Here is a 25,920-nt window from a genome sequence, read left to right on the forward strand (position 1 = left end):
ATGGTAGGTGCCTCTGGGAATTCTTAAATATCTTCTGTGAACGAGAAGAAATGCAGACATGTTGGAAAAGCTGATCATTTTTGTTGTAGATCTTACACTTGCTTCGGCAATTTTTATTATCCTATATGCTGTTTACTTAACAGTAGCCACGAGTATTTTTATCTCAGCCTTTTTCTACATTTTTAAAGGAGAGATGGAACAGAATCATGACTTCAGTGAGGGCAGAACTTGGGTACTGAATTCTAGCAATGCTGCTAGGAAGCCATTTGCAGGCAACATAGAGAGAGTCAGCTCCAGGATGGTGCCTGTTCATTTGCTGGCCTCAAGAGAAAGGGCTACCTTGCCTGAGGAGAACGGTTCTCTCTTCTGAAGAGTGGGGTGTTATCTGCGGTGGAGGAGACACGTGGGAAAACTTGCCGGAAAGTTACATCCACCCAATGCAGAGGTACTTTTTAAAAAGACATCCTGCCCACCGAATCCTATAAACTTCTGGTCCTATTCACTCTGGGTTCACCAGCCCTTAGTGATATCTTTTATTAAATAAAGGAAACTTGTGTACAATATTATATCTTATTCATCAGTGAATTTGGACCAACCAGTATCTTTTCTTCTGTTTGAGAGGTATTTTTTCAGGTGAGCACGTGAAGTGTTTAGTTTAATTCTCCATTTTGTGAATGAGATGATACAAGTAACAGGTCAAAAAGGCTAAAACTTCTGTTTCACTCTTTTCTTAGCAGTTTGGTTAAAAAACTTGGTGGAAGAGAAAGTTTGAGGAAATGGATGTTCTTTCTATCCATGTGTTTTTTCCCCCTGGATGCCAAGTGGCAAAAGTAATCAGTGGTTTTCCTTGAGTGGATATTGTATTTTCAAAATGGTCTTTGGAGCAAAAACAGTGTTTAAGCATGTGAAATGGCAGAAAAGAGATTTATTCTCTTTTAGGTCTAGTGTCCTATAAACATTGGAGATTGTAAGGAAAAAAATTCAAGGTGACCTAATAATAACACTTTAAACCTTAAAATTGGACTAATTTAGAATTACTTAGTTCCTTGTTCTATTTTACTGCTTTGGTTCAATAGAAGCAAATGGATCAGTTTTGTTTTGGCTTTTGTCAAATAAATGACCACTGTAGATGTTCTGTTTCTTTTTTTTATGATATAATTTCATACTTTTATAGTACATAGATACGTTTTCTCAGAAACGATATCTGGTTAGTTTTCAGAAGACTCTGGAAAATTATTCCATTTTAGCCATTGTGATTATAACTTTTCAAAACTAAGCCCTTGTTCTCATATTTCGTCTCCATTGCTTTGTGGATTTTGGACATCTTAATTTTTTTAAGTGTTTCCACAAAACTGAAAAATTATTTCAGACTATATGTAAGGTAGCACTTAAATGAACTTCTTATAATAAAAATAGCAAAATTATACTTAATAAGAAAATAATAAGCTTAATTCCAGGGACAATAAATACTTGAACTTTTAGTAGATTTAAGTGGTCTTACTACAAAAAAAGAATACAGAAAAATAAAGAAAGAAAATGGTAACTGAGGTGATAGCTAGGCTGTGATGATGACTTCACAATGTATTTGTACATCAACACATCAAGTTGTGCACCTTAAATACATATAAAATCAGGTTATACACCTTAAATAAGTATAATTTCTAATCAATAAAGCTGAAAAAGTAAGTAGAAAAAACATGTCAAAAATAAATAAAGGCGCAAAAAATGTACTTTTAGAAAATGATGAATTAACTTTAGTATAATACCGTTATCCATATTTTGGTTGTGACGTTTGTTGGAGTGCAATAACTGCTCCACAGAAGAAATTGATAAATTGCGTTGCATGAGTACAGATTGTAGTAAGGGATTTTAAAATGCTCCATTACATAGTTTCCAAATTTATACAAGGGGATGACATAACTGGTGTGATGTACAGTGCATAGCCAGACTAGACATTAAACAATTGGTCCTAACTGCATGGAATTTGCAATTACAGAGGCATTATTTTGTGAAATGTTTTTTCAGTTCTAAGAAAACTCAACTATCATTCATATATCGTGGAAGAGATACATAGATGACATTTCTTTTTGTCTTTAAATCAGCTCAGCGACTTATTTAGAAGACCCAGAGGGATGAGGACATGGCTCTAGTTCATTTTGATTCAGAAGTGACAGAACAGGTCCTGAATGTGAGGCACTTCCTGAAATCAGGGATCCTAGGGAAGATATAATAGTAAGGGTAAGAGAGAGAGAAGTATGGACAAAGGGAGAAGAGACATGAGAGGTGAGCCTTGGGTATGATCAAACAGATTTTTGCCTTGCATGAGCATTTGGATATTTAAGAAATGTCTGCATTCAATTGTGCTAACATTCAAGGGTAAGGGACCACAGTTACATCCCAACAGATTTCTTGTATGGTCTTTGCCTTCTGTCCCAGAGCTTTCTTATCTCCTGTGTGTTTCTAATGTAAAGGGTTGGGGTCAATGGTAATGATTTGATAAGAAAGGAAACCAAAAGTGTATAACATTTTAAATATCTATGAGGTTTGCTTTCAACCTCACCACATGCCTGTCTTATAGTTGCCTCCAGAGCACCTGCTGGCCCCACAGGACACTGGGTTGGCATGTCCTGCCAGGCTCCTGTAGCTACCTCGAGATTCTTTTCAAATCCAAAGTCGTGACTGTCCCTTAACCTCTAGGTCAGTTCTAGAAACTAAGATTTAGTTCTAGTGAGTTCTAAATGCTGTTAGGTGAGAATTCATTTCTAAGACATATTATTTACCAGTGATTCAACTAGGGCTACTTTTGGCTTTATTTTACAAACTGTAGCAATACAGTCTTAAATTTCAAAAGGACCTTGAAAGTAACTGAGTGCACTTCTCATCTAATTAAGAAATATCTTCTACAATATTCCTCAAAGATGGCTGTCTTATTTCTGCTTAAACATTTTTTATGAGACACAGGAGGCAGCCTATTGTTAAGAAGTTCTTCATAATACCCAATAGAAATTTAACTCCCCACCACTCCCATCTCTTTGTCCTATTTTTGCCCTATTAAGTAATTTAGAAAATAGTTTACTAAGTACAATGGCTTCACTGGAATCATAAATTCTAAAAAGAAAGAAGAGCATCTTTCTTTATGAATTTTCTGCTTTCTACTCACACCATTGAACAACATTGCCTTTTCAGGACAAATAGGCCCCATTTAAGATCATAACTTGTAAGATAAATCTTGGCTTGATTGTGTACTTTAATAGAGGATTCTTAATTTGTCTTTTCTGACTTTTTGTACATATTTGTTAATCAGTAATTTTGAAATTCATTTCTTCTAAGCTTCCTGAAAGCTGAGAGTGTTGCCAATTTGCAGTGACAAACAGCATTTTATTAGCACATTCATAACTCTTAAAATGAATTTTCTAATGCACTCACCCAATTTCACAGCACATCAAAAATTTAATTCAACCCCAGATGACTCTCACAGATGTCCAATAATTTTGCAGTGGATGTTGTTATTAGGAAGATCAGATAAATTTGAATATTTTGGAAAATTGGGATTCTTGTCAACACGATTTTATATGAACACAGAAACAGCAACACTTTGAGTAAGTTAATCTTTACAAAATAAAGACCCTTTTATCAAAGTTAGCTGAAAGTGGAGAAAATTGAGAAAGAGTCCAGTCGTCCCATTGCTGGTGGCAGTGGAACTAGCTCAAGTGGACCTAGGGCTGTGAGGGGAAGTTCCCATGACCAGGATCCTCCTGGTGTTGTTACTAGGCTTGGGGGAGTTAAGAGTGCTAGAAACAAAGATTTTCTGGTTTTGGATGGCTGAGGAGGAGCAAACTTTTAAAAGCTGCAAGACAAGGAGAAAACTCAAGTTCTGGAATGCATATCTATTGTCCCTTTTTTGTCTCTGCTTCTGATGACATTTCTAATACGATATATGCTTTTGGATTTGGGAGTTCAATTAGGATCTTGACCAACCCCTTATTGGCAGTTTACTTGAAACAATTATTGCTCCCTAAACCTCCATCTGAAAAGAAGGGGATGTGCACCTGATGACTTAGAAGGATCCTTCAGGTCCAAAATATTGTAAACTTTATAGACTAAAATGAGTTAAACGTATGAAACATGATCAGCCAAGATGGCAATTTACACTGAGGATTTCTTAGCATCTCTCAAAATAATTTGCTAGTAATTGGGGGATGGATGAGATGTGAGCACTCCAAAGAGCTAGGTGACCATTTTCAGGAGCATTTATAAAATTGAGAGAAAAACTCTTGGAATAAATTCTCTTAGTGACCTCAAATTTATCCCCATGATCCTATTGCACCATCTATTCACAATTAAAGGGTGACATCATATGTACACCCACATCCCCAGGCATCGATTATCCCAATAGTTCAAGCACGTTGTCCAAAATTCTAAACTCATGCATTTTTTTTTGTATCTGCACACAGAGCATCTCTTTTGTATACAGTATTGATCACTTAGATTACTTTTCCTTCAGAATCTTAATTTATTTATTCATAAAATAAATAAAAGTCATAAATGATACCAGTAGCCACTCTTGGGCTAATATTTTATAATTTTAAGGGTTAATTGAGTAGATGCTTTTTGTTACCCACTGTACGAGGCCGTTTGGCAAAACAAAGACATGTAACACAGACTTAGACTTCAAAAGTGTTCCCATAATGTTTCAATTTGAAAAGATCCATAAACTACACGTAAAGTAGAAACCTCAGGCAAGGTAATGAACTAGTTTAACAAATAAAATTTAATATTTTTCAAAAGTTAAAGTTTCAATAAAACCTCAGAGTTTGCCAATTTTCAATTTATTCATTTTAAATGTTTTGAATGAGCAAATTAATCCAGGTTATCTAATTGATTTGCATTATAAATCACCTTTTTGCCCTAGAAGACAAACTGAGTAAAATTAAATGGATTGTTTAGCAATAATTTCTTAAATATGGCACCAAGAGCACAGGTAAAAGTAGTAAAAATAGATAAACTGGATTACATCAAAATTTATAACTTCTGTGCATCACAGAACACAACTGAAAAAGCAGCTAATGAGATAAGAGAATATATTTGAGAATCATGTATCTGATAAGAGGTTAATATCCAAAATATATAAAGAATGCCTACAACTTAAAAACAACGAAAAAGCAAACTGATTACAAAATGGGAAAAGGACTTGAACAGACATTTCTCTAAAGAAGATATAGAAATGGTTAGTAAGCACATGAAAAGATGCTCAGCATCACTAATTATTAGGGAAATGCAAATCAAAACCACAATATACCACCTCACACTCATTAGGATGGTTACTACTAAAACCCAGAAGATAATAAATGTTAGTGATGAAGTGGAAAAACTGAAACCCCTGTGCCTTTTTGGTGTGAATATAGTGTAGCTACACAATAGAAAACAGTATGGTAGTTCCTCAAAAAAGTAAAAATAAAACTACCATATGATCCAGCAATTCCATTTCTGAGTATATACCTAAAATAATCAAAAGCAGGAATATCTCAGAGAGATATTTGTTTACACATGTTCATAGCAATACTATTGCACTAGGCAAGGTATAGAAGTGTCCATTGACAGATGAAAAGATAAACAAAATGTGATATAACACATGAAATGGAATATTATTAAGCCTTAAAAAGTAAGGAAATTCTTGCATATGCTACAACATGGATACGGCTTGAGGATATTATGTTATGTGAAATAAGCCCTTCGTGAAAGGAGAAAAACTGTATGATTCTGCATATATAAGAAACCTAGAATTGTCAGGTCCGTAAAGACAGGGGGAGGAGGAAATGGAGAGTTATTTATTTAATGGGTACAGAGTTTCAGTTTTGCATGATGAAAAGGGTTCTATGGATGGATGGTGGTGACGGTAACATAACAACGTGAATATATGTAAATGGCACTGAACTGTACACTTAAAACTGGTTAGGATATTAAATTTTATATTATGTGTATTTTACCATAATTAAACACAACAAAAAATAAAAAAGTAAATTAATTATATTCTTGGCAATACTTAATATATTTAATTTCTGAATCAATATGTAAAATAATGTACAAATTAAAGTGGGGTTTTTTTGGCTTAGGTACAAAAAATAGGCTATAAGGAATGATGTGGTTTATGGCACATTTTGTATAGGTAAACTATGTAGATTACTTGGCTTTAAAAAGAATGCATAAAACATATATGCCCTATCTCAACCCTGGCTATGCAGTAAAATCACCCAAAGAGCTTTTAAAAAATAATCATTCTTTGGTCTTGGGTGAAGCCCTGTTATTTTTCATTTTTTAAAACATATCCCCAGGTACTTATAATGTGTGGCCAGAATTGAAAACAACCACTGTAGGCTCCCTATTATTGAATTTCCTTTGTTAGTCAGTGATCATTTGGTTTATTCTTGGTACTAACGAATATGGGAACTCCCAATTAACTAGCTAGCTTTTCATAATGAAGAATTTACTATTGGTGAGCCTCGGCATGGAAATCCAACTAATAAGTACTGTCGATTCTTACATAAATTGTAAACAATTTGTAACAGGTCAAATAGCATGTTTATTAGATTTGCCCTCAGTCTTGCGCGAGATGTGCCAATAATTCAATCAACGTTTAGATGCAGTTAATTCTTAGTAAGGCCATTTGAATACTTGTAATAAAACACCATTAACTAAAGGCTTTATCTGAAGGCCCCTATCAAGAGAGACCAAAGTGAGGACAATAGAAAATAATTGCAGGATATTCACTATGTGATAGTTCTTATGCAAAAATCCCCAACCATGTGACAGCCATATTTCCAGAGGTTCAGGTTCATTATTTCCTTTGGGCATTAAGCCGTCATGCTGTAAATTTCCAGCCCTGAGTTCTTCACACAGCTTCAGCTATTCCTCTTATTGCCTTATTACATATAAAAGTCCTGGTACCAAATCAAAATCATATTTTTCCTTTTCTATGGGAGCTATAGAAATAGACTCCATTTGACGTCTTTGCCCTACACATTGCTGCCAGAATAATCTTGGTAAGATATAAAATAGGCACTTGTTTTTACGCTCAAAGACTTGCTGTAGCTCCTAGTCACCCAAAGGAATAATGTGAATACCTTAATTCAGTAGTCTTAGCCTTCTAACAACTTACCACCAATGATTCCACTGCGGGCAGGCTGAGAGTTAGCTGATCTAGGCTGCACATTGCTGAGCTGGACTCCAAGCTGTGGGTTGTGAACACGTCTGGTTCAGGTCCCTCATCCTCCTTAGATTGGCAGATACTTGAGGCATGATCTTCTCATGGCAATGTCAGGGGCACAAGCAAGACAGAGGGACACTTGTGTTGACTCTTAAGATGTAGGTTTATAATTGGCACACTTTGTCATTGAGTCACATTCTTTGGCCAAAAAAAGTGACATGATGCTTGTAGGGCAAAGAAGTACATATAGGAGCATGGAGGTCATGAGGAGGGTGGATACATGCTGAACAATATTTTAAATACCCACAAGACATAATAAAATAAAAATTTTTATAATCAATAACGATATAAATGTCATTATTGTTCCTTATTTGCTATGAAATAAAATGCAAGTTTAACATTGCTAGAGTGAAGTTTAGGAGTTTAAATCCACATGCTTTACTTTTTTGAGATTTTTCCATAACTCCAATTAAACAGAGATTGGGTCCATTTGCTGGAAAGAAGTGTTTAGAAGCTAAGTCCTCTCTTTCTGTGGTCATTTTTCACAGCTTGAAATTGTTCCATCATGTATCCTTTGAATTTTTTCCTCTATCTCATCACCACTGTTGGTGGCTCAGCTTCCTAGAAGTGTACACAGATGGGGCCGAATATCAGTGCTGTCTTGGTAGAGAGGATTGGGACTTTGGGTCAGGCAACCTCCTGGGTCCACAATAGACTGCCTCTGAACTTGGGGAAATCATGTAAGCTCACGAGTCCACAGTTTATTTAGTAAAACATACCCAAAGTGACAAAGAGGTTGCTGTATTGACTGAGTGAGATAATATGAAAATACAATTCAAAATATTAACTAGAAATAGATATCCTTATTTATAATATGTCTAGACTACAGTCTCTGTCCGTTTTAGTTTTCTTTCAGTGTTTACTTAATTTACTTTGTCTTTAGTTAGTAACCAGGTGTTTTTAACAGCAAAGCAAAAATTTTCATTTATGGATAGCATCCCTATTTTAATTAATTGTTCTTAGAGACCACTGATAGAAATAGATTATAAAGAGATGATCAATTAGGTAATTATATGAATTTGGTTTTAATGATATGGAATACCATAACTGTTTCAAAAATTTCTGTGTTCATAATATCACCAAATAGATATTGACCACAAAAGAAACAAATTTCTCTTGTTTTTATTATATGATAATCATCCCAATATATATATCAAGGCTGACTAATATTCAATCAAGTATTTAAGAATTGTCAGAATTCCCCATTTCACTTTATATTTGCTGAATAAGGAAAAAAATGACTGCTATATACATTCTAGATATTTTTTTCTTCATCTCAAGTTTCGACCTCTAGCAGTGTTACTAAATAACATCTCTAAATGTTACGGTTTCATGTCATTGTTAGTCATGACAAGTTCAAAAGGACCAAATCACAGATTTATTTTAAAACAAGATTCATGTTTCTGAAGTAGGCCTGCCAAATTTAGACAAATATATTTGGAAAAGCCTTTTATTTCTAAAGGCTATGCTCTTTACAGCTAAGTTTATTTAACTGGAGAATGTTTATAGTATGATTGAGAAAAATATATAAATATATAAATATAACTTTATTAATATATAAATTAATCATGCAGAGAAAGGAAGCAATACTTGAAAATAGACATGACTATAATAAAACCTATCGGTAGTTGTATAAAATCTATTTTTCTTAAGTTATACTAGTGTCTTATAAAGAATAATATCCGAATAAATATTAATTTTCTCCAATATTTTTATTCTGATAAGTATAGACTCTGGAAAGTTCATAAGTTTCTATGTAAACATTTTTAATACTCCCAGAGTTGAGACAAACTCAGAACTTCGCAGTGGTAATTCTGACTTCGGGGCACAGGATTACACATTATGAGAGCCCCCAATTGAACTGCTGCTGCACAGTAGACTTCATTCCATTTTTTAAAAGTGATGAAATAGTCTTCTCTTTAATGAAGAATGTTCAAGGCTCTAAGAAAGCCTGGGGTGCATGAGGTAGAAAATACGAAAACAAAAAAATTTTAACTCCAAATAGGAACATATAGAACATCGAGTTCTTCAACTCTTTATGCTCTTTGCGCTGTGACTTTATCATTCCTCCCATCAGAATGTGGCTGCGTCTGTTTTCCCACTTTTTTTTCTATTTTTCAATGAGAGTTGACAGTCAATATTATTTTATATTAGCTTTAGGTATATAGCGTAGTAGTTTGACATTTATATAATTTGTTTTTCTACTCCTTAAATCCAGCCTGGCCTTTGGACTTGGTTCCGCCAATAGAACATGTCAGAAGTGAGAGTAAGTTAGTACCCAGCCTGAATCTCAAGGGACCTCAAACTTTGCTCTCTCTTTCAGGGTCCTGCCAGCACTTTGGGGACAAGCTCTGCCCAGACTGCTAGAGGATGAGATCACACATATAGTGGAGCCCAATTGTACTAGCCAAAGCCACGGTATACTAGCCTATACCCAGCTGACCCTCAAATACGTGAGAGAGCCCACCTGAGCTCGGCAGAGCTGCCTACCTGGGTCAGCACAAGGGAGCCCACTGAGACCAGAAGACCCAACCAGCTGACCCATAAACTTTTGAGCACCAATACCTGCTTAGTACTCTTGGTAATACCTATTTTGTATTTTTATCAACTACTTCCATGCTGCTTGAACTCGTGGTAATAATGCAATTTTTAAAGATCTAAATGGTTTTTGCTTTTGTTTTTATTTTATTTTATTATTATTATTTTTTTGACTATTTTCATGCTAGATTTGCTTACACTCACATTGGTTTTGTAGTTTTGAGAATTCATTGGCTTAAACACATTCTCACAGAAATTACTGTGTAATGAATGTCTTTTATCCCTATACCTTAGCCTAATTTAAGTCTGAATCTGCCATTGGCAAAGAAGTACCTAAATAATTTTCCCAAATAGCACAGACTGTACCAAAAATTGAAGTCATAATCCAAAAAACCTAGTAAAATGAATACTAGTTTGAAGATTTAAAGGCTAATTGAATTGAATTCATGGTATTGAAATCAGAAAAGATGTCAAGATGACAGAATTAAGTATAAATATAGCTTTTCTCCCAAGATTTCAATACATAAATTAAAATGAATAAAATATTATCACAGATTGGGTAGACAGCAAAAAATACCTATTCTATAAAACACAGATAATATAAAGAAATACTAAAAGGGTAAATTTTTAAATAATGAACAAATTCAGACCAGAAAAGTGTTAATATAAAGTGGAGGGCATGCTATTACTATCAGAGAAGAGATGCTTAAAAGAAACAAAACATACAAAGGTGAAGAGTCTAATGCACAGCAATAATTACCTAAATAATAAGATTGCAAAAAATGTTAACCAGTAAATATCATAACAAAAAAAGAACTATAAGCTATAAAAATACTAGGAAACAAAATTATATAGATATGTAAGAATTTGAAATTTTGAACAAAATTAAGCTTAAAATAATAAAACCATATTAAATGCAATATCTCTATAACAAAATATATTTTATTTTAATCACATATATGTACAAAATTTTCTATGTATTAGAATGAAAAGTAGAAATAGTACAGATTACATGCTAGATGTACGCACACGCACACAAAATTAAACTAAAAAATAATAACCAAAATCAGGAAGAAAAACTGCATCTACCTAGAAATTTATAGTTTCCTGCCTATAAAATATCTGAGATCAAAGGAGTAATCAAAATTATAATTACAGAGTATCTAGAACATTATTATAATTAAGACAATAAACATTAAAACCTCAAAGCAGAGAAAAAGATATAGTCTTACGTATCTATATAACGAGAAAGTGAAAACAATGAACTATTCAAGATGAAACGTTAGAAAATAATTACAAACTAAACCCAAGGAAAAAGAAGAAAATAAAGATAAAAGCAAAATTAATGATCTAGAAAGAAAAAAGTAGATGGATAAATTGGAAAGCAGTAACTAGGGGCGACATAGTATAATAGATAACTAATTGATGAACCTAATCAAGAGGAGAAAACACAATATTAAGAGAAACTTAAAACTACCCAAAGAAAGTATTCTGCAAACTGCAAATAAATTTGAAAATTTTGGTGACATTGAGGATTGTTTTTGAAAATAGAATTAATAAGATTGACTCCAGTCAGAGAATTAAGCATACTTAACACATTAGTTTTCCTGGACGGAATCACAAGAAATTAATAACAACACTTACCCTTGGGGGAAAGAGATCTGTAAGGAATGGAGAAAATTTCACTTTTTCATTTCATCTCTTTATGAACTATCTGAATTTTCTAGTCATCCCCATATTTTACGTTTTCAATTTTCTGGGTTTACAGTGAAACAAGATTGTGTATTTTTTGTATTAATGTAAATTAAAACAAACAAAAAGATTAAAAGGATAACTGTAGATAGGTTGGAGATCATGAGTCAGGGGCTGTCAGCAGTGGATGGAGAGTAAAGGAAAAGTATCCAGAGATCTTTTTTTGGGCAAGGTTCATCTAGAAGCAAGGGATGGAGGATGAGGTCTTTGTCTAATGGAAGACGCAGCTAGCAAGGGGTCAAAAGCCAAGCCAAGGCCAACAAGGGGAGAGCCCATAACAGGGCACATGCATGAAAGCAGACCCAGGGTTGGTGGGGAGCCCCTCAGAGCAACTAAGCTGGTCTGCACCAGGCTTATCTTTGCAGCCTCATCTTTCAGTGCACTTCCCCAGGTACCCCATTGGCCATAACTCAGAATCTCTAGTAGTTCTAAAATTCACTAGGTTTGTTTATTTGTTTGCTTTTCAATATTTACTTAAATTTATTATGGAAAAAATGTGCAAATAGGAGCATTAGCAATATTTGATCTGGTACTCACCATTTTTGGACATGTATATGACACCAACAGGATGGTTACTGATGCAAACCTGGTCATTGCTTCTACGACAGATTAGAAAAAGCAGATCCTTGTCCAGAAAGAAGGAAGTTAATTGAAATACAATTTATTATTTCTTCTATTTGAAAGTATGTTTAAAACCAGCCAAATAGATAACATATGGCCTGTCAGTAACTGGCACTGATCAACAATACATGACTTGTGTTCTATTTTCGGTTTTCACGCAATGAGTATTCACTCCTCCATGCCTTTGCCTTTGCTGTCTTTCACTCACAAGCAGGATATTTATTTATTCGTGTTTTTTTTTTTTCATTTCCTCTCTTCTTTATTCAGTAAACTCCAAACCAGGTTCAAACTAAAATATCTCCATTTCAGTGAAGGTTTTCTTAGTAATCTTAGGCAAAATAAATCTCTACCACTGCCATAAATTCATATTGTTTTGTTCATACAACATGAATGAGCATAGCACTAATTTTATAGTGTGACTGTCTTTATACTTCCATCTCTTTCCATTCAACCACAGGCTCTTCAAGGGTAAGGCCTGGGAATCTGCAGGCCATAGAATGTTATTTATTTTTAAGAAAATATTGAGATGAATGCATTAGAAATTAAATATTTAAATATTTTTAGGTCAAACTGGAATTTATTCACATTATAAGTTAAGTTAAAGTTTATAAGTTAAATTATGAATTGCAGTAATGGTAATGGTACCTGGCTTTGCTTGATCAACCCTAAATTTTAGTAAATTAAAATACTTAATGCATCTTTCTCAAGGGAATAATTATTCTTTCTTATGCATATTAATTAGGTTTTATCATTAAGTTTGATTGAGGAGAGCCACAGTTTTAAATATACCAGCTTGCCTTTCATTTTATCTAGCACATGGATATATATGACCAAATAAGTAATAAGAGAAATGGAAGTGTTTAATGTTGGAAAAGAATGAATTGCATCACCCCAGGGTAATCTGTTTGTCTGCCATGATAACTAATGGAGCTCTTCTTGCTCTGCAATAGGATATTGAATAAGAATAAGAATTATTTTACAAGTCTACTATATTTAAAATAAGGTTTTAATAACTTACGCCAACATGGACTTTTTTTTCCTTTGAATAGCTAATCAAGCATTTTCCCCACAAAATTCCATCATATATTTGTTCATTTATCTTTTCAATCCATAGTTAGATACCTGTCAATTTAGTAGGCACTATGCTACAGACACATAAATAGCACAGGCAAGTGTTTTAAAAAGTGAATTATTTTATGCATTCATCATCGTCTTGACCCCCAAGAAAGCTTGTAGTTTATCTATGAAAGAAAAATCTGCAATTATGTTATACACCTGAAACTAATATCATATGTTAATTATATCTGAATTTAAAAAAAAGAGAGAAAAATCTGCAGTTTCTCAATATAGGATGTTACTCATAAAAAGAATGTTTTATTAATTTCATCTGATTTATTCTTCTATTTGTTACTTTGGGACAGCAAGATACAACTTGTCTCATAATCATAGCAAACATGGGAACCAGTACTAGCAAACATGTCCTAAGTGTGAGCAAGCACAGTTTGCTGAACTCACTGCTTCTACTCAGATGTGACTATTTTGATCGTAGAAGTAATAGTGAGGCTCTTCCATCAGGGCCTGGGTCACAGAAAGCATGGGGACAGGTCTTAGCCTCACATCTATAGTAAGTCTCATATTTAGATTTCTGATGTAATCTCCAAGTTTAGATATACAGATACAGAGAGAAGTTGAGAGGTTGAAAGTAAACGTTGAAAATATACTGAAATGTTTAACCTAATTTGGTCATTTGTTTATTCACTTAAAAAAATATATTAGGTGCCTTAAAATGAAACCGAACCACCTTCTTACACCATCCATAAGAATAAACTCAAAATGGATCAAAGACTTAAATATAGGATTTGAAACTGTAAAATTTCTAGAAGAAAACATAAGCAGTAAACTCTCTGATATTGCTGTTAATAATTTTTTTCTAATAGATTTCCTAGGACAAGAGAAACAAAAGAAAAAAATAAACAAATGGGACTACGTCAAACTAAAAAGCTTTTGCACAGCAAAGGAAATCATCAACAAAGGAAAAGACAACCTATTGAATGGAAGAAGATATTTACCTATGATATATCTGACAAGGGGTGAATTCCAAAATTTGTAAGGAACTCATACAACTCAACAACAACAACAACAACAACAACAACAACAACAACAAATCCAATTTAAAAATGGGCAGAGGACCTGAATAGACATTTCCCCAAAGAAGACATACAGATAGCCAATAGACATATGAAAAGATGCTTAAGATCACTAATCATCAGAGAAATGCAAATTAAAACCGCTATGAGGTATCACTTCACATTTGTCAGATTGGCTATCATCAATAAATCAAATATAAGTATTGGCAAGGATGTGTAGGAAAAGGAATCCTTGTGCATTGTTGGTGGGACTGCAAAAATAGAAAACAGTATGGAGGGGTTCCTCAAAAAATTAAACATAGAAATAATTTTTGACTCACCAATTGCTCCTCTGTGAATTTTTAACCAAAGAAAACCAAAACACTTGTTTTTAAAGATCTGTGCATGCCTACATTTACAGCAGCACTATTCACAATAGCCAAAATATGGAAGCAACCTAAGTGTCCACCAATATATAATTGAAAAAAGAAGTAGTTATGGTACATATATACAATTGAGTATTACTCAACCATTAAAAAATGTGACCATTGGCAACAACATGGATGGACCCAGAAGGTATTATGCTGAGTGAAATAAGTCAGACAAAGATAAATAACATATGATTTCTCTTATATGCGGAATCTAAGGAACAAAAGAAATGAACGAAACTAAACAAAAACAGACTCACAGAAACAGAGAACAAACTGGTGATTGCCAGAGGGGAGAAGGTTGGGGGTTGGGTGAAAAGGTGAAGGAATGAAGCACAAATTAATAGTTACAAAACAACCACGGGGATGTAGAGTACCACGTAGGGAACATAGTCATAGTGCCATAATGGCTGTGCGCAGTACCAGACGGGTGCTAGAGTAATCGAGGGATCACTTCATAAATTACATAAATGTCTAACCATTGCACTGTATACCTGATATAAATAAAATAAAATAAAATTTAAAAAGCTTTAAAATAATAAAAAGTAAAACAAAAGAATCTTCTGTATAGTGATGGCTCTCAAAAGTGTAATCCAGTAACCCTGGGACTCCCTGAAACCTTTAAGGGAGTCCATGAGGTTAAAACAATTTTCAAAATATTACTAAGACATTCATTGCCCTGTTCATTTTTGTTCTCTCACAAATATGAAGGTTTCCGGAGGCTACGTAATATGTGATATTACAACAGATTGAATGCAGAAGCAAAAGACAGGTCAAATGCCTTCTATTAAACCAGGTATCAAGGAGATTTTGCAAAAATGTAAACAAAAAGTGTTATTTAGATTAAAGTGTGTCGAGTTTATTATTATGCTGAAATAAATTAATAAATATTAAAAAATATATACTAGGTTCCTTAAAAAGTAAAAATGTCCTAGAACTCTTTTAATCTCTAAGAGACCCTAATTTCCAATAAAAATTAAGATTAGGCTCTTGCTAAATTATTTGAATCCTGGTCTTGGCTCACCAGTCTCATTGGCTCATTTTTCAGTGTTCCTGATTCAAGTGCCTAATTTCCTAAAACTTTAAAAATAAAACTTTTAAGGAGAAAAAATAGCCAATACATAGAATTCTCAAATATGTCCCTCAAAATGCATTTAACACAATATTTATTTCCTTACGGTCTATACCCCTTGAATCAAGAAAAACATAGTATCATAACCTTCTTTCAATATATTTTTTCCTTTCTAATGCCATTAATTTGAAATGAGAATATTGGATACAGTTGCATGTGTTTCCTTGTTCCCAACTTGATAGGCACCTCATATAAATATCAAAGTTCACCTTTTATATCTTTTCACAAGCATAATTATGAGGCCAAAATTTTGTTTTATTTTTGTTATATTATTTTAGAAAAGAGATTGAAACTCTAAAGGAGATATACAAATAACTATGACATTGTGAAATATGTTTTTAAGTAAATGAATTTCACCAGTTCTTTATACTTTTATAATTTTGAATATAGTAGGAAAACTACCTAGCACATTCTGACATAAAAAAAAATTCTATAAATGGAAAAAGTTGAAAGTCTGTTCTCTAATCTCCTGACCTTAAAGTAACTATTGTTAACAGCATATTTATTTTTCTCAACTTTCTCTTATGCTTCTGAAATACATGTGTACTTATTTTATAAAATGGTATCAGGCTATACATATTGGACTAAAACTTGATCATTTCATTTAAAAATGTACATCTTCCCTGGTCATTATATATATACCTACTTATGATTGCTAAATATTAACAACCTTTTTAATATTGGTGAACTTTTTGCCAACGTGATAAGTGAAAAATGGTATTTCATTTTATTTTGCATTTGGAAAATTAACTGTAAGTTTAAATGGTGTTCATATACCAAAATATCTTAATCTAATAATACAAAATTATTAATTCAGAATTCAGATGTTTCTTAGAAACCCTACAGCTGAGAATTGCTATGAAATCTTTTCTTGAATAACTCTTCTTGAATTTTTCTCTATTTTAAATTTATTAGGATTATGTGCATATTCTGAAATTTATAAGCCTATTTTCTTAATTTAGCTGTGCATTATTATTATTATTATTATTATTATAACTATTATTATTAATTTGGCTAGGAGGAGGACGTTCAAAAGAAAAACCAAAATTATTTTAAACGCGTACATTTTTACTCTGCAATTGCCATTGAGCAAATTGGACTCATTCCTCTGCTTCCTCTGCAACCATGTCTGATGAATCTGATATGGTGAAGGTAGAAACTGGGTGGAAAGAGTCCAAGGTGTCCTGCAGGCTGTAAAATGCAATTTAATCAGAGTGCCATTTTTTTTTTGTTCAAATAATTTTAATTATTGGGATGCGAGATTTTTAACTATACAAATATAAAGTTTTAATACCTGAAAAGTATACATTTATATTATTAAACTGAATAGTAGCTAACTGAAACGTAAACAGTACCGTATCACCCCATGGTACCACTTCCAGAGGCAACCATTGTGAAAAGCTTGGTGTTTACCCTTTTAAGCATTTTCCATGCATAGAATTATATCTATATTTCATTTAACTCTGTGTTTGTAATCTGTATAAGCATCTGAATCTAATTACATTTCTTGGACACCAATTTATCTCTTTGTGTTAATAGACATTTAGGTAAGTTCCAGTTTTGGTGTTTATATAAAATGGTTTAGTGCATAATGTAGTCCATATTTCTTTCTAGACATGAGAATATATCTGTAATAAATATGTAATATTTCTGAAGTAGAACTTTTCTGTCAGAATGCATACCCACTGAAAAGTTGGTCGAAATGTCTTCCAAAACATTTATGTCAGTTTACATCCTTACCAATTGTATGTCAGGCTGGTTTCCCCTTCCCAAACCCTGGAGTAATGATGTCATTCATTATTCAATCAGATAGGTAGAAAAAATTCTATCTTTGAAAAAATAGCTTAAAATTTAAAAATATGATTGAACATCATTGAATATACTACTTGGACATTTATCATTTTAGCAGACATTAAAAAAATGTTCTTTTACTCCCCCAAGAGATATACCCAATAGGTGACTATTAAAACCTAAAACTCTGCCCTGAGAATCAGGAATAATTAATGATCGATGTATGTAAAATGTATCATCGTAATTAAAGATCCTTTACACCTATAACTGAGCTTGTTTTAGACGAAGCAAAAAAAAAAAACCTTAACTAAAAATTAATATTTTAACATATATTTACATATTCTAAAAACCAAATTCCATGGTCATCAGTTGTCTTGTGTTCTATGTGTCAGATATTACTGCAATTAAAACCAAAATTAGCTCTTAGAACTTATGGAATTATGATTGTAGAAAACAGTAGATCAGAGTTTCTTAAACTTTAAAGTGCTTGTGAATCACTGGACATCTGGATAAAATGCAGAGTCTGTGCTAGTAGTTCTGGGGTGAGGCCCATGGTTCTGTATTTCTAAAAGCTGACAGATGATCCCGACACTGCTGGTTTGAAGATCACTGGGAAGGCTTTAAACCTCAACTAGTTTAGCTTCTCATTTTATAGGCACAAAAATGGTTAATATACCTTGATACCCACTTTTTTAATTTAAAGAAACATGCAGAATTTGCTTAAGTATTTCAAGCTACCAAAAACCTATTTGTGTGATATAACTAGTATGTGAACATACTGTTATGAGTAATATAACATCCGTGGCTCTTAGGAAATAAAGCATAGTTCATTAAGGATGGCATGAATTATATAATCATTTTTAATGTTTTGTTCTTTCTAGATTAAACTGCCATCTACACATAAATAACAATGAAATTCTCATAAATAAGCAGAAACACTCAGGAGACATGAAGAGTCATAACGCTTCAAAAAACGCATGTATTATGACATTACAACCTCTGCAAAGATAAATTTTGTAACTCTAAAAGCTCAACCTTGGAGAGGATAAATAAGCTATTCAATGACAAAGTACTAAAACTTGTTGAAATGTCTTTGGAGCTTTAAATGTATAAAGCCACCAAAACGTTCAAGAATTAAATTGAAAAATGTTCCTTCAAAAGTGCTGTAGCCACCCAAACATGAGCATTTTTGCCATTGCGGCAAAGTTGACAATTACCTTTGCTGATCTCATACGGTGCAAAGGGAGCATCCTTCACTACTAGACTGAGGAACAATGGAAAGTCTATGCTTACAGCTTTACTCGATGTGCTTTCTCTCTACCATAATACCTCGTCAATACTTCGTCACTCTTACCAAATTCCGTATTTTATTTGCTTTGGTTATTTTAAAAGTTCTTTCTTTTTTTTTTGTCATCCTTAGATTATTCCTAAACTTTAGCCACTGCATCTTAGCTTCTTCGAATTCTCAGTAGTGCCTATCCAAGTGCCATGCATATTAATAAATATTTTTCTGAATCAATGAATCTTTACAAAGTTTTCAGCCACAGGTATGAATACCTTCCATTCCAAGGAAAGGTAGGAATTAATGAAGGAGCTAATTAATGAAGGAGCTAAGGAATGAGCTTATAGGAGCTCTCAAAAATTCAACAAGAAAGTCCAGCAGTCAGGGTCCTAAATGTTTGTTCATGTCTTTACGAATGGTTAATTCCTTCAGAGTAGTTAATCATGAGTAAAATTCTAGTTTTGGACATTCCAATGATCAAAGTTGTTTGACCATGCCAGTGTCAGAAGAGCACTTGTGCTGGGAAGGTGTGTGAGAGGCTGTTGGAAAAGGGAAAATAGGAGAAGCTCAGCATTCTGGAATGTGGACCTAAGCAGCCCTGGGTTCCCTAGAAAACTGAGCTGAACACAAGGGTGTGTATGCAGGAAGTTTACTTTGTACAGTTTCATCCCACAGAACTCCACTGGAAGGAAGACTGATAAAGAGTTATCAAGCTAAACAACAGCATGGCAATTGGGGCTCAATCCTCCAGGGAGTAACCTGAGAAGTTGCATAGGATACACCTCAAAATTGTCCACAGAAGGACAGAGAAGAGAAATTATTCATCAGCTTTCTTCTCCCTTTGGTCAAGAGTTGCCCCAGCGAGTGTTTATGAATTTGCACTTCCAGGAGTGACCATGCCTGTCAGGTGATACCTTCACCAAGTTGGTTGCTGTAAAAAGGTAGGTCAAGAAAGGTGATCTGGGCACAAGAGGGGGGTTGACACCAGCTCTTAGAAGCACACAAATCTAATGCAAAGTTGTCTCTTCTGGAAATAATGAGCACAGGATCACATCTATCCCTTCTGGACAGAGAAAGGGGCACTCAGACGAAGTAGCAGCCAGAGAGAGAAACTAGTGGGAGATCAGAAGCGGCAAGGGCATTGGGGACATTGCCCTTGTCGAGGACCAAACTTCATCTTCTCTGTGCTTCAAACACAGACCAACACCTGGGCAGGAGATTGTCTTTCCCTCTATTCACATTTTTGGTGTTTGGTTGCTACTTATTTGAATTTGACATCTCTGACAGAGCAATGCCATCTACAAGCCTTTTTTTTTTTTTATCTGCTCACAAAATACTTTGTTTCAGGTGCTCTGAGTTTTGTGCATTTTAGGAAAAGTGCTCAGGTTTTTCTGTTTATAACCTGTTTTAGTTTGGGTTGCTCCAAAAGCTGATACTGAGGCAAGAACATGGGTACAAGCGGTTTATTTGGGAGGTGACCCCAGGAAGTGCTGCAAGGGAGTGGGGAGTGAGGTAAGGAAGGAAAGGCAGCCAGTAAGTGTGTGCGCATGAGCACATTATTGGTGTCTCAGTCTTTCTGTTAATGTGCCCCACTGCCAGGGAAGCTGGGCTGTCTATGTGCTGGCTTCAGTTCCTCACTGGTCGAAGGTCACTCCTGGGAGCATTAAACCTAAGGTACTTCCAGGCTGCCCTGCATGCAGGCAGAGCAAGCTCCTCTGGTGACATGAAAAAACCTCCAGGCAGATGAGCAAGCAGAGAGGTGTGGCTTGTTGAGGTGGAGGAAATTGGTGTATACTACAGCTACAGTGAATCCAGAAGTTGGTTGAGGGCATATAGATTGGGACATCAATAGCTTCTACTATGCATGCTAAGATTGTTTTGCAAAGGGCAAAATATTCAAACATGGAGAAAAATAACAACTTCCTTCTGTCGCCTAGGTGGAAAGAAGAATCTTTAATTATTAAAGGTTAGAGGCAATTAAAATTAGCTTTAAACCGGTATTATTAAACTTTGCAAACAAATCTTCAAAATGGTACCTGATTCCCTTAATGAAAATCCCCTTGGCTGTGACTGAAATAAAAATTGGGAAAGAAGCCGACATTCATTGCTCCATCCTATAAATGAAGGATCTCACTGAACTATGTTAAATAACAACCACTTAGCTCAAGTCTTATATAAACACATGGAAACCATTGGGATTTTTCATTCTCATGTATTAGTCATCACTCTGGACTATCACCAAGGTGGAATTACTCAAAAAAAGAGAACTTTTGACCTTCTTTTTCTCCTCCTAATGCTTTCTGAAAGAAAAGCCAGATGACAATGTATAAAAACTTGACGTGAATGCTGTGGATTTCACCAGAGATAGAAGATAGAGCAGAAGGCTGAAGAGAGGCTAGAAAAGAAATACCCACAGTGGCTTCATAGATTAAAAATTCACCCCAACTCTTCATTTCTTTCTAATAAAATTATAAACACACCTGCAAGCCACAGCTTTAGAGTGGGCTGAGTGAACGGCTCCTCCCTTCGATTCTGGGCTTAAGCCTCCTAACTTGCTTTCCACAATGTTAGCAGACACGACATAAACCTGAATGTTGGGCTTGTCTTCTTGGCAATTGTGATCCTCCATGAGAAGAATGTGTCCCAAGTAACTGCTACTCCTTCAGCTTAGGCCCCAGAATGAAACGTGGATCCACTTGAACCCAATCCCAGCCAAGAGCTTCCATCTTGGAAGTAGAGCTGCTGGGTCAAGTCTACTCTAGATGAGACAATAGTATCATCTTGAAACCCTAACCATGAGGACAAAATGCTTATTGTTGTAAGCATTTTGAATCTTGGGGTGAGTTTAGCAGGTAACATTATTGTAGCATTGTAAAAGTTCTCAGTAAATACCAAAATATTCATTATACTACTCTTATTTATTTTTATTTATACAAAGTGTTTATTATATGAAAATATTTGTTATCTACAAAGAGAGAGTAAGGGAGGAGAAGAGTGGAGAATGAAGATAGATTTGTCTTTTCTTTTACTCCATCCATTTCTATCATTAGTGATTTTTTTACAACTATATTGTGCAATTTATAAAAGGAAAATCTGACAAAAAGTGTTTCCACAAATGAAAAAAAGTTTATGAAACAAAAATATTATATTTGGTTAACATTTAACTACCAAATTACCATTTATATTTCCTGGTAACTACTATAATGGAATACAATTTTGCCACTAAAAGTGAGATCCTGGGACCAGCAGCAATGACATAGCCTAGGAGCTAGTTAGACATGTAGTCTTAAACCTCATCTCAGATTATCAGATTCTATGACAAGATCCCCAGGTGATTCTTGTGCCCAGGAAAGTTTGAGAAACATTGTTCTAAAGCATTAAGCATTTTGATTTCCACTTTATTTATTGAAAAAATCTTTGAAAAATAAAATATTTTATTTAAATTTCTTTCCTAATATGTGAAAAATACTTGAAAATGTCTTCAATATCAAAGACAATTTGTTAAAAAAAGTTAAACACAAGAATAGAATTTTTTCAATATCTAGGGGGCAGGATGACAGAGTAAAAAAGAAAAAAAATGGCATTTACATATTTCCAAAAGGGCAGGATGAATTTTGTAGTGAATTTTCCTTCTATATTAAAAATCAGTGTTTCCACTTTCTGAGTGGAGAGCCGGCCTGGATTCTGCATTTCTAGGTGAACTTGCATAGTGAGGCCAAGAGGCAACATAAAGAAGCAGCAGCCACCTGGTCAATTTCTCTTCGCGAAGCACGCTACAGAGAACTCAACTTCCTGCTTTCACATACAAATCAAATCTATTTTCTTCACAACCTCTCACGTAAATCCCACCCAAATTCCTACCAAGCCTTTCCCAAAGGAAGCTGCCTGACCAGGTATGATTCCACCTCTAATTATTCATGACTATATTTGCATGCAGTTTTCTACTATATTAGCATTAGGAAAGGATTCCTGTTGCCTGGGCAACCAGAAGCAGCACAAGCATTGTGCATGACTGGATCTTACTTCTAGTTTTACACTCTTGAATCCTCTCACTTTTATGATCAAAAGAATGCAATTTTCTCCAGTTCTGCCTCTTTTTTTTTTGTTTTGTTGTGAGTTTCTTTTTGCAGTGTCCAACTCATCTAATTCCTCTTGGATTTGTTACCTTATTCTCTTATTTCCACTAGGTAACACTGATGCTTTCTTTCTTCTTAAGCAGACTCTTCCTTTGAATTGTCCACTCTGATCATGAACTGCCAGATCAATATTTTGGTCTCCTTTTGGATGGCTTTCTAAAATGTTATATTTACCATAAAAATAATCCTATTTGTGAAGTTTCATTGTCTAGCCTCCTTGTTTCCTTTCTTCTCTTGCTCCAGGTTTTTTTTTTTTTTTTTTGCTACTGTAGTACAAGGTTAATAGAAAAATGATGCCTTCTATTATCATAATTCCTAATAGTAAGCTACATAAAATATTATCTGTCCAATCCCTTTTCCTAAAGTATTTGTTTTTAATCATGACTGCGTGTTGGAATCTCCGGGGTAGTTTAAAAAAACACTGATAGTTAGATCCCACCCCCAGAGATTTTGGTATAATGGGTCTGGGGTGCAGCCTGTCAGGGGATTTAAAATCTTCTTGAGTGATTCTAATGTGCAGCCAAAGTTGGGAAAGAAAAAGAGTAATAGCTTTTCAACCAGGCCTTTTGTTTTTTTGTTATTTTTCTTATTCCTTGGCATCTACGATGATAAATTACAACTTTACACTTCCTTTATGGCCTCACACCAGCCTTTGGTTCATTTTCCCTCCACTCTATTCCTGTCCTTCCCCTGTTCTGGGCTGTGTACTTTAGAGGGCTGATCCTCATAGGCTGTTTCCCAGGCTACCTGCCAGCTGGTTGCCAATGAACTTCGGCCAATGAGAAGTCCTTCCAGTATCCTGGAGTACCATGGACTGAATGTTTGTGTACTCCTAAATTCTTATATTAAAGTTCTAATTCTCAATGTGATGGTATTCGGAAGTGAGGCCTTTGGGCGGCAAATAGTTTATGAGGGTGGAGCCCAATTGAATGGAATTAGTACCCTTATAAGAAGTGGGAGAGAGATGAATTGTCTCACTGCCACATGAAGATATAGCAAGAGGGCATCTGTCTGCAAGCCAGGAAGAGAGGTCTCGTCAGGAACGAAATGAGCTGACACTATGATCTTGGACTTCCCAGTCTGCAGGACAGTGAGAAATAAATTTGTTTAAGCCACCAATTGATGGTATTTTTGTCACAGCAGCCAATACTGACATGGAGGGTGAGAGAAAGGGAGAAGCCAAGATGTTTCTCCCCATCTCTCTCGACCCCTGTGGTGCCTCCAGCTGTGTCCCCTCTGTGTCTCCAGTTCCTGCCAGACAGTGAGGCTGACTCATTGTTTTCAATTTCCTGGCTATGACCTGGCGCATGGACTTCATTAATACAGCTTCTTCCTTTTGACCATTCAGGCAAGGGATGTTAGTAGTTTCCTAGTGTTACTAAACTCTGGGGTGTCTTCACTATCCCTTTTGGCATCTCAGGTCACCTCATCATTTGCACAATAAATTCCCAGTAATATTTCCTTTGTGTTAAATACTTTGAATTTTTTTCTGTTACCATGGTATGGCCCTGCTTGATATAGTTCTCAACATACTGTCTAGTTTCCCAGATGCAACCTCACTGATATCGATTCTACTAGAGCTCATTTGATTGACCCTCAAAGGGTAGGGTGGGTAGGGTCCTAAGATGTGTGGTATGTATACTACATTAAGGAGATAGGTCCATATCCCTTGTGAGATATGCATATCACACATTGACCCAAGGTCTATTGTTCAGTTACCACTTTAACAGAAGATATGAGGGACTTCCCTTTCCAGCAAAATACAACTACATATCATTAGCATTATGTATAGAAGTAGAGTGCTGTATGCCCCACCCAGACCTCAAAATGAGTTTTCTAAACCTTTGTTATCCCAAGTGTGATTTGTGAACAAGGAGCATTAATATCACCCAAGAGCTTTTAGAAAACCAGAATTCTGGGCCCTACTCCAGCCTTGCATTTTTATAATTCACATACCATAAAATTCATCCATTCGAAGTGTATAATTCAGTGAGTTTTTGGTATATTCATGACATTGTACAATTATCAACACTATCTAATTCCAGAATATCTTCATCACTCCAAAAAGAAATCCTACGAAGTACAAACTGTCAGTTATAAAAACAGTCACAGGGATGTAAAGTACAGCATAGGGAATATAGTCCATAATATTGTAATAACTATGTATTGTGTCAGATGGGTACTAGTCTTAATGAGGTGATTACTTCATAAGTTATATAAATATTTAATCACCTTGTTGTATACCTAAAACTAATATAATCTTCTCTGTCAACTGTAACTGAAAAATTAAAAAAATAAGAAATCCGGGACCCATTAGTAGTCATCCTTCATTCTTTCCTCCCTGACCCCTAGACAAACTTTAATCTACTGTCTCTATGGATTTGCATAGTCTGGGCATTTTATGTAAATGGAATCATATAAGATTTGGCTTTGTGTCTGGCTTCTTTCACTTAATGTTTTCAAGGTTTATCTATGTCGTAGAATGTATCAGTACTTTATTCCTTTTTATAACTGATTATTTTATTTTATAGATAAATCATATTTTGTTTATCCTTTCTTGAGTTTATGAACATTTGAATTGTTTGCCTCTTTTGGCTATTATAAATACTGATGTAGAACACTTGTGCAGAAATTTCCGTGCAAACATATGTTTTTGATTTTCTTGGATATATAACTAGGAGTGAAATTGCTGAGTTATGTGACAGATCTATGTTTAAGGTTTTGAAAAAGTGCTTAACTTTTTCAAAGTGGCTGCACCATTTTATATTCCCATCAGTCATGTATAAAAGTTCCAATTTCTCCACATCCTACCAACACTTCTTTCTGTCCATGTTTATGATTATAGACATC

General features: G+C 34.6%; 1 long non-coding RNA gene across 2 annotated transcripts; it reads left to right on the forward strand.

Moving 5' to 3' along the window:
- The first annotated feature begins 47 nt into the window (after nt 1-47).
- On the forward strand, nt 48-22,325 carry LOC107506785. 2 transcript variants are annotated; one of them, XR_001596005.2, is made up of 3 exons: nt 48-445; nt 9,588-9,845; nt 18,534-22,325. It is a non-coding gene; the product is annotated as an uncharacterized LOC107506785 (long non-coding RNA). The 2 variants fall into 2 exon arrangements; XR_001596006.2 differs by lacking the exon at nt 18,534-22,325 and adding an exon at nt 14,113-14,381.
- The last annotated feature ends 3,595 nt before the right edge of the window (nt 22,326-25,920 follow it).

This window comes from Rousettus aegyptiacus, unplaced genomic scaffold (assembly GCF_014176215.1).
Source record: "Rousettus aegyptiacus isolate mRouAeg1 unplaced genomic scaffold, mRouAeg1.p scaffold_m13_p_12, whole genome shotgun sequence".
NCBI classification, from domain to species: Eukaryota; Metazoa; Chordata; class Mammalia; order Chiroptera; family Pteropodidae; genus Rousettus; species Rousettus aegyptiacus.